A 17,558-nucleotide genomic window follows, 5' to 3' on the forward strand; every position below is an offset into this window, starting at 1 on the left:
AAATGTTGCTCATTTTACTTGCATACACTTTCAATTATAATTCACTCATGATTTATTAAATGTGTACGCCGCCTGACTCCCAGCAGTGCTAGGCACTTTACAAATTATTAAAAACATTTAAAAATGCAAGAAACAAAACAAAGAAACAAAGAAGGCAAAGAAACAAACATGGATGGGAACAAGGGAAAGGAAGAAAATTTGTACTTGCCAAAGGCCTGGGTAAAGATCCCCAACTTCAGGGCCTTTCAAAATCCTGGTAGGTTTAGGTTTAGGTTTATTCAATTTCTATACCGCCCTTCTCCCGAAGGACTCAGGGCGGTTAACAGGGCATATATAAATAAATAACAGTGCAAAAATTAAAAAGAAATTAAACCAATGCCCAATTAAAATACAATGACAATAAAATAGTAAAAAAAACCCGTTAAAAACCCTCCCCATCAGGCCAGACCAGCTAGTTCAAAGAAGTGGGTCTTCAGCCCGCGACGGAAGGAGCGAAGGTCCGATGCCATCCGGAGCTCAACCGGCAGTTGGTTCCATAGTGCCGGAGCACCCACAGAGAAGGCCCTCCCCCTGGGGGCCACCAGTCGACATTCCCTGACCGGAGGCACCCTGAGGAGACCCTCTCTGTGGGCGCGCACAAGGCGGAGGGGAGTTGACGCCGGCAGCAGGTGGTCCTCGAGGTATCCCGGTAGGGTAGGGACTGTTCCTGTCTCAAATATTAACATCTTTCCAGGTGCATTTAACTAATTAACTTCCCTATCTTTCCCTTTGTTTTTAGGTAAAAAAACCCAAAGCATTCTTCCAATTACTAGATATAAATGTAAGTTCATATATGTCTTGAACAGTTACACAGCATAAATATGCATTTTTCAAACTTGGCAAATTTAAGATTTCTGGATTTCAACTCCCAGAATTCCCAGCCAACATTGGGTTTAAATTTGGAGTTGCAGCCCAAGCCAAAATGGTCACGAACATTCAGAGCAGAAGAACCGGACGGGAGAGTCAGTCCTAACAATATGATGAAGTTCAGGAAACTGCTGACCTCTAAAAGCCTCTGTTCCTCTTAGCATCCTAAAGAGTTGTGTTAAGAGAAAAAATGGTACTTGGGAACAGGATGATAATAGGATGGGATCTTTTCACGTTGGCATGTCTTCATCGTGCAAATGGTATGTGTAGGGAAGCCCTAGATTTAGCTAGATTTTGTTTTTTATATCTTGCTTTTAATTTCTTTTGCTAATTATGTTTTCCTTTTTTTCTGTAATTTGCACAACAATGCTTTACCACATTGGGAATCTCTGATATCTCAGCCTGTCTGCCTATCTGTCTGTCTGTCCCTGGAGTTTATAGGGCAGGGAGCATGTTAAATTGCTCACAGAGTTTTTTGACAGCATATAAAGAAAATAATGACATTCATACACGGAGAGAATCCTTCACGTCAGTTAAGAAATCTTTAACCATAATTAGCCTCTAGTCTGAAATGCAACAACTTGAGATATGTAGGCACAATTTTGGGAGGAACAAGCACAAGGAACTTTTCTTGCAAAAACAATGAAGACTCTTACGGCAGCTGAAAGACCAAGAAACCACCAGTGCAATTTTATTCTAGATAATGTGGTGGCCACAAATATTTTGAATTTCTTTTCCTCTTGGTTAGGGTTTAGTAATCAATGTAATTGCTCAGTTTTTTTATGAGGCCAATAAAATAAACATGCAAACACCTATGCTAGTTTATTGATAAATTCATGGGATAAACTGCTGGCAGATAATTTCAGCTCTTAACTGGCTATTTTACTGCTAGAGTTGCTAGAATTTGGCTAAAACATAAAATTAGTTATGTTATTTATAGAATTTAACAATGTTTTAATTTATTTAACGTATGAAGATTTATCTAGATTTATTTATTTCTTTTTTTCTATTACGGTATATTTTATGTCATGTTCCTCCTAAGATCCTGGTGGTCCTAATCCAGTTTACCTCCAAAAGTCTCTGAAGATGCTTACCCTCAAGCACTAAGTCAGGAGTCTCTCTTGACTGATAATTTCTGGTTGCTTTAACCACCTTTGGTGCAATAGCTTTTATTAATTGTTATTCTTTTGCTGATTGGTATTTTTTTAACTGTGTATGAGTCCCTATACCTCAGCACTTCCATTTTTTATATCAAGGATTATGTGATATGATTTGTATATTTAAACTAATGATGAGACTGTTTCAATCTGAATATAAATAGTGTGGAAAGAATCCAGAGAAAGAAATATTTTGGGAAATATTAAAAAAGGCAGAATATATTTCCCGAAAGGATCTTAAAGGCAGAAACCAACACCCCCCCACCCCAAAATCTCTCTGCCCCAAACAGAAACCAGGTCTGCAGAAATGCAGATGTGATAATCTTGTCAGAAAGATTGGAGTCAGGAAGCTTGGATTAGAAAGACAACGATCCCTAGAATCAACAATTCCTCACACCAAAAAATCCAACAGTCATCACCACAGCCCCAGGGAAGCAGGATATGACCTTTGGGACATAATAGGATTAACCCGCCATCAAAATTCCAGAAATACACACTCAGATTCAGGTCAAAGTTCATGCCACAGGAACAACTCCAAACAAAAGCTCAAGAAGGTATAAAAACCCACCACTCCCTACTACATGTGGTCAGCTTTCCCAGAGCCATCTTTCTGTCTGGCTCTCCTCTGCAATAAACTACAACCTTCTTTCTGAAGCAGTCTCCATTTTGTTTATTCCCAGCTTGGACTGGACCCTGATGAAGATTTTTCTTTCAACAATAGTATGGCCTATCTTAAAATAATACAAAAATAACACTAGTAGGTACTCTATTGCTGACAAAAGGTCAGTAACAGCACCGGATACATCACAAATTGGATGCTGTTAAAGATACTACAGAAAGATCCAAATGAGAGATTAGGCCAGCAACATTTAGAATGGAATATAGAAAATCATTAGGTCAGAATAATTGGATTTGGTTTTAAGGTTTGATTTTAACATTTTTGTTTTAACTAAGATGTAACTGTAAGCCTCCCAGAGTTACCCTATGGTAAGATAGGTGGCCAATAAATTTTATAAATAAATAAACTGTCTAATTTAGCGTGTTTACTCAGCATTTTGTTGAGAGGCTTTCATTTACAGTAACACACCATTTCTTCCAAGGACTGAATTTGGGTGTTTCGGCATGCAAAAATGGGTAAATACCCTTGTGGAATATTTGACGAAGCTTCCTTAGACTCAGCAAGTGACTGAGTCCAGCTTGGTCAGCTTTCCCTGCAGCATTCAGCAAAAATTGATTGCCTTATGTAGATGGAGACAGTGAACCTGCTAGCAGTAGAAGCTCTAGGGACTCAACCAGGAAATTCAAGCTGCTACAGCAAATACTCTCCAACTGATACATGATGACACACCATGGTAACTTTGTTGTTTCTGTTCTACTGCTAATTATTTTTAACTGGGGTACATAACCAGTTCTGCTAATTATTTATCGGGTTTTGGTTTTGGCTCTGTTCCTTAGAGGCCACTTATTATTTGTTACACTTGTATCCGTGACCTCTCGTTTAGACTACTGCGCTCGTGACCTCTCGTTTAGACTACTGCAATGCTCTCTACATGGGGCTGCCCTTGAGGACTATTCGGAGGCTTCAGCTGGTGCAGAATGCGGTCGTGCGAGTGGTGGTGGGGGTTTCCCGATAATCCCATGTAACACCTCTACTCCACGAGCTGCATTGGCTTCCGGTTGCCCTCCGGGTGAGATTCAAGGTGCTGGTAATGACCTATAAAGCCCTAAATGGCATTGGTCCGGATTACTTACGGGAGCACCTGCTGCCGGCATCAACTTCCCTTCGTCCAGTGCGCTCCCACAGAGAGGGCCTCCTCAGGGTGCCGTCGGTCAAAGAGTGTCGACTGGCGACCCCCAGGGGGAGGGCGTTCTCTGTGGGCGTGCCAGACCTTTGGAACCGTTTACCGGTTGAGCTCCGGATGGCTCCTGACCTTTGCTCCTTCTACCTAAAAACTTACTTATTTGAACAAGCCGGCCTGGTCTGATGGGTTTGGGGTATTTTAATATTAATTTTATTAATTTTTATTGTAATTGGGCTATTATTTATTTTTTTCTTAACTTTTGTACATTGTATTTTTATTGTATTTATTGCCCTGTACACTGCCCTGAGTCCTTCGGGAGAAGGGCGGTATAGAAATTAAATTATTATTATTATTATTATCCCCTCTTTATTTGATATCACTCAAAGCGGTACTCGTTATGTACCACTTCCTATTTTCTCTATAACAAATCTGTGAAGTGGGTTGGGCTGAGGGAATGACTGGCCCAAAGGCATCCAGCCAGCTTCTCTGCCTAAGGAGGACTACAATTTACAGCTTCACTGTTTCTGATCCAGCCCTTTCACCACCACACCAAGCTGTTTATCTTTTCTAATAGAACATATCATAGAGAGGGGGAAAACCTTTTCTTTGCTTCTTTATAGATCTGTGGGTTGTCTTTTTGGAAACAAGGTGATAGTACAGAATATACTTCAATTGAGGAATCAAATTTGTACCTGTTGGAGTGTTTGTTTCAACTGATTCCCAGTGCATTTGTTTCTATATAATAAATAGATTTTTTTTAGATACCATTAGCTTCTAGTGCTCTTTCCTTCTAAAGCAGGGGTCCCCAACCACCGGTCTGTAGATTGGCACCGAGCCGCAGCATGCCAACAACCAGAATGCGCACACAAGCGAAATCCCATCTGCGGGATGCAGGCAGCATGCCAAACCATGCCCCCTCTGTTCCGTGAAAAAAACTTTTTCCATAGAACCGGTCCTTGGTACCCAAAAGGTTGGGGGCCGCTGTTATAAAGGAAATCCAACTGGAGAAATTGTTCATTTCTCTAAGATCAGGAAAATGTGAAATATGTAAAAATAATAGCTGGTACATCTGGTTAAAGAAAAATGGTTAATGTGTCCAAGTGGGCAACATACTCTCGCCTCTTATTCATGATAGCAATAACAATAGCACTTAGACTTATATACCGCTTCACAGTGCTTTACAGCCGTCTCTAAGCAGTTTACAGAGTCAGTATATTGCCCCCAACTATCTGGGTCCTCGTTTTACCGACATTGGAAGGATGATCAAGATATCTCTTCTGCCAGGTATATATAAAATTTTGTTTTCATATTTTTTAAGCTTTTTAAAAATTATCCTTTCTATCCTATTTCATTATGCTGACCAAAATAAATATGTGATTGATTGACTTCTTATTCAGCTTGTGTTCCCCCTTGTTCTCCCTTTTTTCTTACCAATCATTCTTTGCCTACATCTAGAATTGGAGTAGGTATAATTGGACACTAAATGAATATTAACACACAAATTAGAACTTCTGTCACACGTTCAAACAAGTTTCTTTTAGATGTGTTGAACATCATCAATGTAGTACATGCTTTTTCTCCATCAACATTGTGTACTATTAAACATAGAATTTTCAAACTTTTAACATCTTAGCAAACCTCAGATCCCCATAGACTCTGCTAATTCCATGGCAACCAGCAATTCACACTCTGTAAAATTAACTGAAATAAAATAATATGCTTGTTGCTGTTTTTAGCTAGATTTGGAAACTAGAAATGAGTATGTTGGGTGCTGGCCCTGTGGAGAAGTTCTTTTAGAAACTCTGATTTCTAAAGGAGCAATTGCAACTTAAAAATGAAAGTGTAATCCTTGGCTGCAAATAAGGTCAAAAATGGGAATTCTAGGCCAATGAGACAGAACAAATGTGAGCCAACCTAACATTGGAATTTGCTTTGGAGAACAAGTACATAAGCAAATTCCTGAGATCATTCAAACAGTCTGTCAAAACAATTCTTGGAAGTGGGTCATAATTCAAATATTTCAAGTGGTGTTCAAAGGTGAGAAGATGGGGGGGAAGGGGAGGGGTGAGGAAGGCATCTTCTTTAAATGTTCTTGCCAGCTCTGCTCCTTCTGTTCTGCAAAACTAACAGTGTGTGTGTGTGTGTGTGTGTGTGCACTTTGCAGAGATTCTGCAGCTATAATTTGAAAGGCATTTCTATAAGCAGCTTTCTTGTTAGGATGGTCTCCTACACTTTAAAGGAGACTCCCCACTATCACTTTTTTTCATTTTCCACAGTTAGAGCCCATTCCCCCCATTACTAATAGTAAGAAACCATTTAGTATTAGTGACCTGGATAGGAAACAATGCAAAGAACAAATTTCTAGGAACTCTGATTAGTAAAATTTATTAGAAGGAAAGTACATACTGTATGTGACTCAGAAATGAGGTAGCAATATAGAGGCGATTTGCAGTGACAAAACCCTGTTCCATTTTCTCCAAGTCTTCTGATGGAAGTGACTGGAAATCTGAAATCTTTATAAAGGCTTCACTAGGAGACATCAACCATGTAATAACCCATTAGCACAGGTTTGGTGGTGATGGGAGCTAGAATCTTCTGCATCGTATTATAAATGTCTATTCAAATTTATGTATATGCATATGTATCATATGTATGCATCTGTCACTAATGTCTGTGCAATAAATCATGATGAACTCAAATGCAATTACGATTCCTGTTTCTAAAAGGAGCTTTAACTCTTTTTAAAAACCCTTTTTAAAAAAATCTGCTGATTGGTCCTATCCTGCTTACAAAGAACTCACAGGAGAGAATTTGGGTAAATGCCTGGTCTGCAGTGCACAGAAAATGGCCTTCTGCTTGTGGAATATTTGAACATAAGCCTGTTATTTCTAGAGTTCTAAAATAGCAAGCTCCTGTATTTAGGTCAAGACATAACCCAAGTGGCTGAAGATAAAGGTAAAGTGGGAGATTAGTTGGAGAAGTATCATCAAGCAGGGTTGAATTTTTGACAGAAATCTTGATTTCTCAAACAGAGGAACCAATCCAGATGTCAAGTCTCTAGATGGAAAGAGCAATGCAAGTCGATATCAAAGTCACTCTAAGAAAACAAAATACTGTGGTGATAGAGTACACTTCATACCTAAATGAACCCTGAATATCTCCTTTAAAAGCAGGATTTGCTGGTAGTTTAATCTGAGGTTTAGAGAACTTTTTTCCAGTCATAGGATGGCATTGTGTATGGGTCATTCAATAATTAGAATATATAACAGAAATGTGAAATGGGTCTAACAAGTATACTGTGGTTGACTTTATGAGCTGCTGCCACTTAATATAGAATACAGCATATTTCAGATTTATGAAGAACAGAATTAAAAACCACATTTGATGAATAAGCCATCTGAGTCTTTCCTGTTCTGTTTGGTAATTGTCTCAAAATTCTACGACTGAAACAAAGGAGCTGTTTGATTTCCCCACACCAATGCAATTCCTGCCATTCTCAGCCAACAATTGTCCTGCTGTTGGGAGATGATGGAGATTGTATCATAACCCATCTGTGGAGTGCCATCATACGAAAGGATGATTGAACGCTGCAGTATAGAATGCCTGCCTATTATATGATTCTGTAAGAAATTCCACAGAGGCAGAAAGGGACAGCAGGTAACTCAAGCAAGCCAGTCTGTCCTAAATGTAGATTGGGAGAGGCTACCATTCATTTCAGCAATCTTTGCCATGTCATTTCATCATCAAGGACCTGAGATATGCACCATCTGTGGTGAACATTAGCGGATTTTAGCCTACCTTAACTTGTCTGGGCCTCCTGTTCCTTGCACCCACACCATAAATTCCTGCTGTTGGACTTGCTTTTTCGCTCTCCATTGAACCCTAATCCTTTGTAATGGAAACTGGAATATAATTATGGAGGATTCAAATCTGAAAACAGAGTTCAAGAATCATGAGGATGATTTCAGATTGGATACAGAAACTGTTCAATTTGCCTGCAAAATAATTCCAGCACATATAAAGGTGTACATTTAAATGTGACCCATTTCTAAATTCCAATTCCCAGCATGTCTAAAAATTAGATCATTTAATTTACATGAGTAACTATAGCTAAAAAAATTTGTTCTTGGGCTTTCTGTCTATTTCACTAGTTGAAAACATCCAGTATGTGTGACAAATTCTGCCTGTTTCTATGCTTGTGATTGCAGTAGGACAAAGTGCTGCCTTTTTTATGGGTTACAGATCTAATTAAAGAAGATGACTGTCCTTTGGCTACTATAACCTTTATCTCATCTTGCTGATTGTTGATTTTAGTCAGCCTTAAAACAAAAGTTATAAATGAATAACTCTCCTGTTGAGATTTGATCTTCACTTTCTGCAAATAATTACTTCCATGGTCCAATTAAATTACGCTGCATTTTATAAACTTTATGAAGAAAAAGAACATTGGGTCTCATTATCTAAAAGTTTATGTTGTAAAAAGCAACTACAGAAGCAACTTCATTATAGAATAAATATTTACTATTGCTGCTTGTAGTGGTTTCACATAGTTTCTATTTCTTTTTCAGTAATCATAAGCCAATCAAATATGTGAGTGTTATTGTTGCCATATAACTGGGTATTTTTAAAACTCTGATAGTTCTGCTATCAGAAGCCTTCTAGATTCCTTCCTAACTTCTAGCTGAATGCAAGACAGCTACGGTTTTACTTTCCATGCAAGTACCCTAGTTTTTAATCTAAAACCTAACAAACCAAATGGATGTCTCTCTTACATATCTTTGAAGATTCTACAGATTATGCCTTTTCCCCAAGCTATTCGGTGTGCTCAGCAGTGGATCTAATTTAAATGTTATATCCTGCAGACTTCTCATTATCACAATTCATAATACTTCTGAAAGAAGTCCAAGTACAGTGGGCTACCATAACCACTTTCTGTCATCTTCAAAGGTCTAATAGTTTTGTTAGCTTCTCTATTAAACTTGCACCATAGATCAAGATGTGGGAAAAGAAAATACATTATTTGAACATTTTGTGCTGTTCATCAAAGCAACATGTTGATGTTGCTCTGGATAGTTACCTCATACTTTTGTATTTCACATGGAGAATATTTAAAGAAGATTTTGTTCTGTCCTACTATACAGTATGTCTTATGCTGGAAGCAATTTACCTTACCAACAGCAATGTGAAATTTATACTGTAGGAATGTGCAGTATAAGATAAAGGTAAAGATTTTCCCTATCCAATTGGGTTTTAGTCTAGGGGTAGGTGCTCATCTTCATTTCTTAGTTGAGGGAGCCAGTGTTGTCCGAAAATGTTTCCATGTTCATGTGGCCAGCATGACGACACACTGCAGCGCAAAGCATGCAGCAAAACACTGAATGCTGTTATGTTCCCACCAAAGTGGTTCCTATTTATCTACTCGCATTTTCATGCTTTCAAACTGCTAGGTGGGCAGGAGCTGAGGTAGGAATGGGAGCTTGCCCCATTGTGCAGCACCCGGTCTCGAACGTAGGCTGTCAGCTTTCCAGCTTTCCAGCTGACAAGCTCAGCTTCCTAATTCAGGAGTGTCAAACTGCTGGCCCGCGGGCTTGTTGCATCATGCCAAAACCACGCCCACCCCATTGCTGACAATGGGGGAAAAAGTTGCAATATGTCATGACACATCACGTGACATCGTGAGTTTGATACCCATGTCCTAACTGCTGAGCAATCGCACCCCTTCCCCCACTGTACAGTGTACAATTAATCAAATGGTAATTAAATCCATTGTGGCCACAGTTGATTTATCTCACCCATATCAGCACTGTTCTTCCAGCAGAGGAACTGAAAGCCAAAAATTGTTAACTGACAGATCACCTCAGTCTTGAGATGATAGATTTGTCATTTGAAATTTCCAATAGGCTGGCCACTTAAATTTTCTATCACAGAGTGATTCATCATGAAGTAGTTGCACTGAATAACCAGTGAATAAATATTTCAATCTCTAGGAATGCTTCCTGGAACCTCTCTTATTTTTTATATTCATAATGTAACTATTGCCTTTAAAAGTCCTTAATTGCTTCTTTTAACAATGCTTGGCAATAATAAGATGCAACCAAGATCTCCTACAGCCAGTGTTTGTCAAACCTGGCAACTTTAAGATGAGTGGATTTCAACTCCCAGAACTTCCCAGCCAACATGCTGAAGTCAACACATCTTAAAGTTACCAAGTTTGACAAGCGCTGCTCTACAGCATCTTTTAAGGAAGGGCTCTGTCTCCTTAAGCACTAAAAGACAATTTACTAACTATTGGAAAGCAAAAAGCTTATTGTCCTGTCTCCATTGCTCAGTGATTAAAAGATGGGTAAATTTCTTTCAACCTCAGCACCTTCAGCTGATGGCTTGGAATCTGAGAGCTGCTGACAGAGAAGGATCATAGTTGTCAGTATTCCCCCCCCCAATACTCCAGGCAATTGCCATCCTCAAGGCTTGTTTTTAAAGGTCAGACGTTCATAGAGCATAAAGGCACCACGTGGTAAAAGCTTATTGAAAACTAGGCACATAGAATATACCTCCCACAAAATATATCACCATCAGGTTTGTTCATTCCTCTTTAATTGCCCTGTTAAAATCCACCCCATTAAGATGGCCTTGTGACTCATAGAAACCTAGATGCAGTCTGAAAAGCCCTTTCCTTTGGTCTCTTCAAGGGACACGGTGGCTTAGTGGGTTAGGACGCTGAGCTTGTCGATCAGAAGGTCGGCAGTTTGGCGGGTTGAATCCCAAGTGCCACGTAACAGAGTGAGCACCTGTTACTCGTCCCAGCTTCTGCCAACCTAGCAGTTCGAAAGCACGTAAAAATGCAAGTAGAAAAATAGGGACCACTACGGTGGGAAGGTAACAGCGTTCCATGCGCCTTTGGTGTCTACTCTTGCCGGCCACATGACCACGGAGACGTCCTCGGACAAGCGCTGGCTCTTTGGCTTTGAAACGGAGATGAGCACCGGCCCCTAGAGTTGGAAACGACTAGCATGCATGTGCGGGGGAACCTTTACCTTTACCTTTTACTTTTGGTCTCTTCAATCAGTGTTTCTCAGACAGAAGTCAGCCTCCTCATCAACGAAGATTTAGAAGTCTTGTGTATAATTTGTTATTATGTGAGCAAGATAGTAAGCATGTTAGAGTCTCTGAATATTAAGACATCCGATATATTGCATAAATAAGGGTTATGAGAATTGGTTCAACCCATTTGGAGAGCACTAGATCCATAACTAGATCATACCTCTGTCAGGTATTGAGCAGAATAAAGAACCTGCAAGTTTTTCAGTTCTACAGAACTTTTCTCCAGGCAAGAAGATGAGTGAAAACCAGCAAATCTCCTAATTAAACCACATATTTCATCCGTGAAGTCTGCAGTTTCGCACCAGTTGTAAAATAGAGATTGTTGAGTGTCACAGATGAAACATTTCTTCTACCATTTTCCCTCCCACTTTCAAGCCCTCGTTAGGTTGCACCACATCCTCATACATTATTGTGTAAGCTGGCAAGCCCTTGTTGTGTGTCAATAAGATAAAAGAGGAGCTTGAAGCTTTCATAAGGGAGTGTCCATTTCTTTTAACTGATAGTGCTCTCTGGCTCAGTCAGTTTTGTTCCGAGGTGATCTTTAAAGCATTCCCAGTTCCAGTTTAAAAGGGATTCTAAAGGACAAGATCTCCCCCCCCCACCGTTTTCTCTGTCCATAGGTGATCACAATTTCTCATGCTGATGTAAAACAGTCTGGGGTGTGTTTTTCTGATTGCTCAGCTAATTGAGGAAGGTTATAAGGAAGTGTTTTTTGCAATAAAGAAAAATTTCTACTTCACTTCCTGAATAGATGTTATACAGCCCAATTGCTTTATAACACAGTATAAAAGCAGAAAGAAGAAATAATACCATGAAAACCTGCCATACCAGAATGAAACATATACAATTCTGCAACCAATGAAGCAGAAATGGCAGTTCCTGACTAGGGAAAATAAAAGGGACCACTTAGTTTTGGTGTTAATTGCATGAATGGAAATATTTATTCTGAAGAATGGACTCTAAAAGTTTCTGACCTGGCGGAAATGGCAAAGATTTCGGCTTATTTGAAAGACCATTCGCAACAACGTTTTATTACGGAGTGGAAAAAGTGGATTGATTATATCCAGAACAAATATGGGACTAAAAAGTTTCATTTAGCATTTGTATAAGTTTTGATGTGATCTTAGTATTGCTTGTAGTCATTTTATATGAGCTAGAGTGCGATAGACTTAATAGTTTATTGTTGTTAACATATGGTTGTTTATGATTGTTTTTACCTTTATACCTTGTATTTAGCTCTGGGAAGTCGGGAAGGGGGGAGGGGGGAAGGGCAGGGGGAGGGTTAGGGAGGGTTAGGAGGGGCTGGGTGGAGGGAGGGGGGGAGGGATTGTTAAAGATAATATGTATTGTAAAACTTTTCAATAAAAAAAAGAAATATTTATTCTATATGTTAAGAAAAAAGCAAATCCTTGACTTATGGCCAATGGGTGCTCTCCATTACCTTTCCTTACCATTGGGCTCAGGGCACCCCAATATGTTGTTGCTCCAAGCAGGCAAACATTTAAATGGTGACTCTAAGAGGCCATAGTCCACATGGCACTGCTGCTTCCAGACAAATCCACCAGGTTTATAAGGTCATTCCCATAAACAGGAACAGAAAGCACAATAGTGTAAAGTCTCCCTCATATTTGGAGCCTCCCCGTATGCTTACAGAGATACAGTAATTTATTTCAAGCCCTTGTTTAGCAGGAATGATATTGCTGCAAGTGGTGTATGTAAACAACACAGCAGTTTCCTTGAAAAAAGTAGGGTGAACTAGGTTGCCACTGTGGTGTCTAAAAGCAAAGTTGGGTAACCTAAATATCAAAATCCCCCAAAATAGATTATTACTGAAATTCAATGGCGCCATGTTTTTGGTCTTCAGGGAGTTATAAATTGTTTTGGGAAGAGAGAACCTCTGGAGGAATGCCATTCCCATCCCTAATCCTCAGTCTTTCCTTTGGGTCATCTTTGGCCTGTTTCTATGGCATGTGAAAGGGAGGGGAGTTAAGGATGGGAATGGGAGCAGAAGGATGCTGGTTGGAAACAGGTCCCATCCCTTCTGTATAAAAAAACCAAAGAGCAACCCCAAACCGTCCCAGGTTGGCTTCCCCACATGGCTTCAGTCAGGAGAATGCTGACAAGCCCTCCCTTTTGGATGGAGCGGGTAGCAGTAGATGTGGCTAGACCTGAGCAGTTTTGGGGAATGTGTTCTGAACAGCCAGTCCCTGACAATGAGTTTTGTAATACCCAGGCTTTTTCTTGGAGGGCAAATGGAGGATTTGACTAGATTTTGCAACCAAGGAATTAGTTGAATTTGGCGCAATGCAATCTCACGTCTTTGGAACCACTTCTGATAGATTAACTGATAGATTAACAAATCCTTGGTGTTCCTGCAAAGTACTACCACCCTACCTGCAGTCATCCCAGTAAAATGGGCCATGGGAAGGGGGCCAGAAAGTCACAATGTGTATTCAGGCACTCTCATTTTAAAATAAAGGCTTGCTTCTATGTCATATTGCAAGAGTTTTTTGTTTTTTTTTACAAACGGCATTTGCATCCATAGAAACATACTGAGTTTGAGCCAATCGCCATTTCTACATCCTAACTTCTCCCTACTCATTCCAGATTTGTTGCAGAGGACTGGGTGAGCACTGGAGTGGATACATGTAATGGGATGATGTCTACATGAAGGGAAGGACATGATATTGTCTCTGCAACAAAATGCAGATGTTGGAATAAACACATGCCCTTGCGCCAGCCATTGGGTGGAAGGAATAAGAACTGAAGCATTCTTCTCCATTTTCTATTTTTCAGTTCAATCACATGAGAAATATTCTATCCTTCAGACAATTAGTAGGTTGGGTAGTTGTTGTGTGAAACCCATGCTTAACCAAGAGAAGGAAATACCTGGTGAAACCTCAAATATGACATGAGATACCCAGCAGAGAATTTAAATTATTTTTAATTTACTATAATACTTTACAAACCATTGGCAAAATCCCTAATTTTAATACATTTTGCTTTTCATCCTTTTTAATATAATATTTGCATGCAGGAGTCCTCAGGCTCAGGTTTAGTGTAATAATTTCAAAGCTGAGAAAGAGAAAATCAGATCTGGTAAGATCTGATTAGTAAAAGACGACTATGCTGAGCTGGATGGACCAACAGAGACAATACAAGGCTGCTCAATGTGTTCACAAGGAGGTAGACATGTCATTTTTTTGTAGGAGACAAAAGTATCTGGATGTTTGCTATAATCATGCAACGTTACAGAGGTTATTGTAGCATGATACTGAATAGCTGGAATTATTAACATTATGAACACTATAATTACTGTAAGTTTACATCGTGGGTGTCAATCTTGATCACGTCACGTGACATATTGTGATATACTTTTTTGCCTTTGCAGAGCCAGGGTGGACGTGGGCTGCATGTGACGCATGCGGCCCGCAGGTCACCAATTTGATACCCTTGGTTTACATCCTTTCCATGTTGTAGTAAACATGTGGTGTCATTCCAAGTGGAAAAACATTTTTTAACCTATAGGGTTTATTGGTCAATGATAGAAATAGAAATTACAGAAATGATAGAAACTTTGTGTGTCTGTCTGTCTGCCTATGAGGATTATTTTGGTAGAAAACTTGCCACGTTGTGTGATCTAATTCTAATTAACTTGAGTTCTGAGTCCTGTACCATTTTGGATTTAGATTTCTGAAGTGGTTTGCCATCAGAACTTTCTGTTTAGCAATTAATCCCAAATAGATTGATCTGCTCTGATGTAAACTAAAAAGGGCTGCCTTTACAGACAAGAGCCCTTGGTTCAGAATGTGCCCATTATGTTGTTATCTGGAATAGCAGATTAAATGGCATTATTACTGCATGCCTAAATTGGTGGCTACCAATTTATTTTCAGGTTCATTTCAAATGGCTGAGACTGACCTTTGAAACATTAACAGCTTCTGATCTGTTTATCTGTCTGAACAGTAAAATGGGTATCTGACACCCGGTTTTGCAGTCCTCTGCTCCGAGAGATATGGCAGATGGAGAAGTTACTTTCATTGCTTCTGCCAGAAACAACAACAAAAAAAAGGGGTTGACTTTGCTTTTCCTCCCCTTGTAGTTTTTTATAGCATTATGCTTACTAGGCTGTTAGCCTGGAGGCAGGACTGCAATTTTTAAAATGGTGATACATGGCTTAGTGATAACTAATAATATGCTCATTATGGACAAGAACCAGATGATTGAATTCACAGAATTCAACACTGGAGACCTCAAAGCACAGATAAGCTACCTTTGAGGTAGTGGATACATTTAGCGCTACAAAGTTGTGTCCCCAAATGGCCAGCAATCTATTCACAATATGGCATGGTATGGCAAATCATGAAACACTGCTTAAGAGGACATAATTACGTTGTTACTTCCATTTTTAAAAAACATATTCTTCCTTACTTTCCAAAAACACTTTGACCATCCTTTTCTGTGCCAGACCACCATATCTGAGCTACAAAAATTCATACAACCATTGCAATCATAATCTTTCAGCCCAACCTATCTCACAGGGCTGTTGGGGGTAGGGAGAAGAAGGGGGGACACTATGTATACCACCTTGTACATAGTGGAATATACTACAGTCTGTACTCTTGAATGAAGATCGGGGCTTACATTGCAGCCAGGAATATTTCACAGCCGAGAGATCTGAGATACACTAATTCTGCCTTTCTGAAATGATAATATTCCAGTTTGCACACTGCTTGTCCTCCCTAGCTGTCATGCAATATTTCTAATGGGAAAATATGGGAATATTAGAAACAAAGCCCCTCCCTCAATTCAGGCACGCTGTTGATGTTGCATTTCAATTTCTCTTCCGCAAGAGGGCACTGCTCTAATTAAAGCTGGGGAATACAAAGAAGAAATGCTGCAAAACAAAATGTTGTCATTCCTTGAATTCTGAGACTATTCTCCTGTAGATCAGAGGGGGATGAGCAAGAGCTGCATTATTCACCAAATAATACTTTGGCCATTAAGCAGATCGGTATAAATGCAAGGGCTTTCCTATTTTGCATGCATACAATTCTAGAGATGAGCAGAACCTTTGGATTGTTTCCAAGTGGGAATTGAAGCCACTGGCTAATCATTAAGAAGTGTTAAGAATTTGGCATTTTTTTTTCAAGCTTGGTAGATGATGCACTTCATGGATACGCATCAGTTTTCTCTCAAGTAGATGCTCTTGTTAAAAGGTCCAGAGTTTTTCAGCTACATTTTTTTAAAAAAAATCTTTACAGACAGACACCAAGCTATTTCCTGGGGGCTAATTTTCTTGATTTGTCTGTCAAAAATTTATTCTTCCATCTTGAGCTAAAGCTGGTTGTATTGTTATCTACACCATAGCTGGGGATTTCTGGGAACTAATCTCCTCCCATCTTAAAGTTGTTGAGGTTGAGAAACACTCTATACAATTAACATTTCAAGAATGGAATTTATTCTAGGAAGACATTGGAGCAAAGTTCCCAAAGAACTATTTTTCTTCATCCTTGAAGATTATTTTCTAATTCCTTGGCCCATATTGATGAAGAAATGAAATATTGAGAATCAAAATCCCAACATCAAACAGTGTTTGTACTTGAGTTTTTGCCAAAGAATCCAAAAACAAAGCAACTGGTGATGCAGGTGAGGTTTGAGAGAAAGTGACTGACCCCCAGATCACCACCCATCTTCATACCCAAAGACATATTTCAACTTGGCTTTCTCTATGTTTGAGAGCAAGGAGACACTTTTTTCTGCCTCTCCAGAACTTTTGAATGATATCTCCCATAAATTCCAGGCAGCACATGCAAATCTCGGACAATTTGGGAACAAAACATCTAAGAAGCAGCTGATTCCCTGCTTCTCTCTCTTTTTCCCCTTTGTACGACCCTGTAATATCTTAATTCAGGGTAGAGTTGTGGGACTGAATGGAGCTGAGTGTTTACTGGTTGGATGCCCTTCCTGACACCTACATAGAGTTCGCAGCAGATATTTTCACTCTGGGCCCTGAGAGAGAAACATCTACTGCTATCTAGGTTTCAACCTTCCGAGAGGGAGGTGAGCATCTTCACCAGTAGGCCACCACACTGCTCAATTGTTCACTCCTCTGGAGTCAAATACTTTGGAAACTCAAATACTTTGGCCACCTAATGAGAAGGAAGGACTCACTGGAGAAGAGCCTAATGCTGGGAAAGATTGAGGGCAATAGAAGAACGGGACAACAGAGAATGAGGTGGATGGATGGAGTCACTGAAGCAGTAGGTGTGAGCTTAAATGGACTCCAGAAGATGGTAGAGGACAGGAAGGCCTGGAGGAACGTTGTCCATGGGGTCATGATGGGTCGGACATGACTTTGCAACTAACAACAACAACAACAACAACAACAACTGGAGTCACAATATTCCATGTGGCTCTGACACCATTCTCACCACATGCTTATCTCAGTCAGCCCCTAACTCTCTTACAAATCTCATTACTACCAGCATCCAACCATATTAACTGGGCCAAATGTTCCTGGTTTAGGAAAATGAGATCCCTGCCCCAGACTCTTAGAAAGGACCTGGGCTGGACCCCTTACACCAAAAAG

The sequence above is a fragment of the Vipera berus genome (genome assembly GCF_964194415.1).
Source record: "Vipera berus genome assembly, chromosome: 3".
Lineage (NCBI taxonomy): Eukaryota > Metazoa > Chordata > Lepidosauria > Squamata > Viperidae > Vipera > Vipera berus.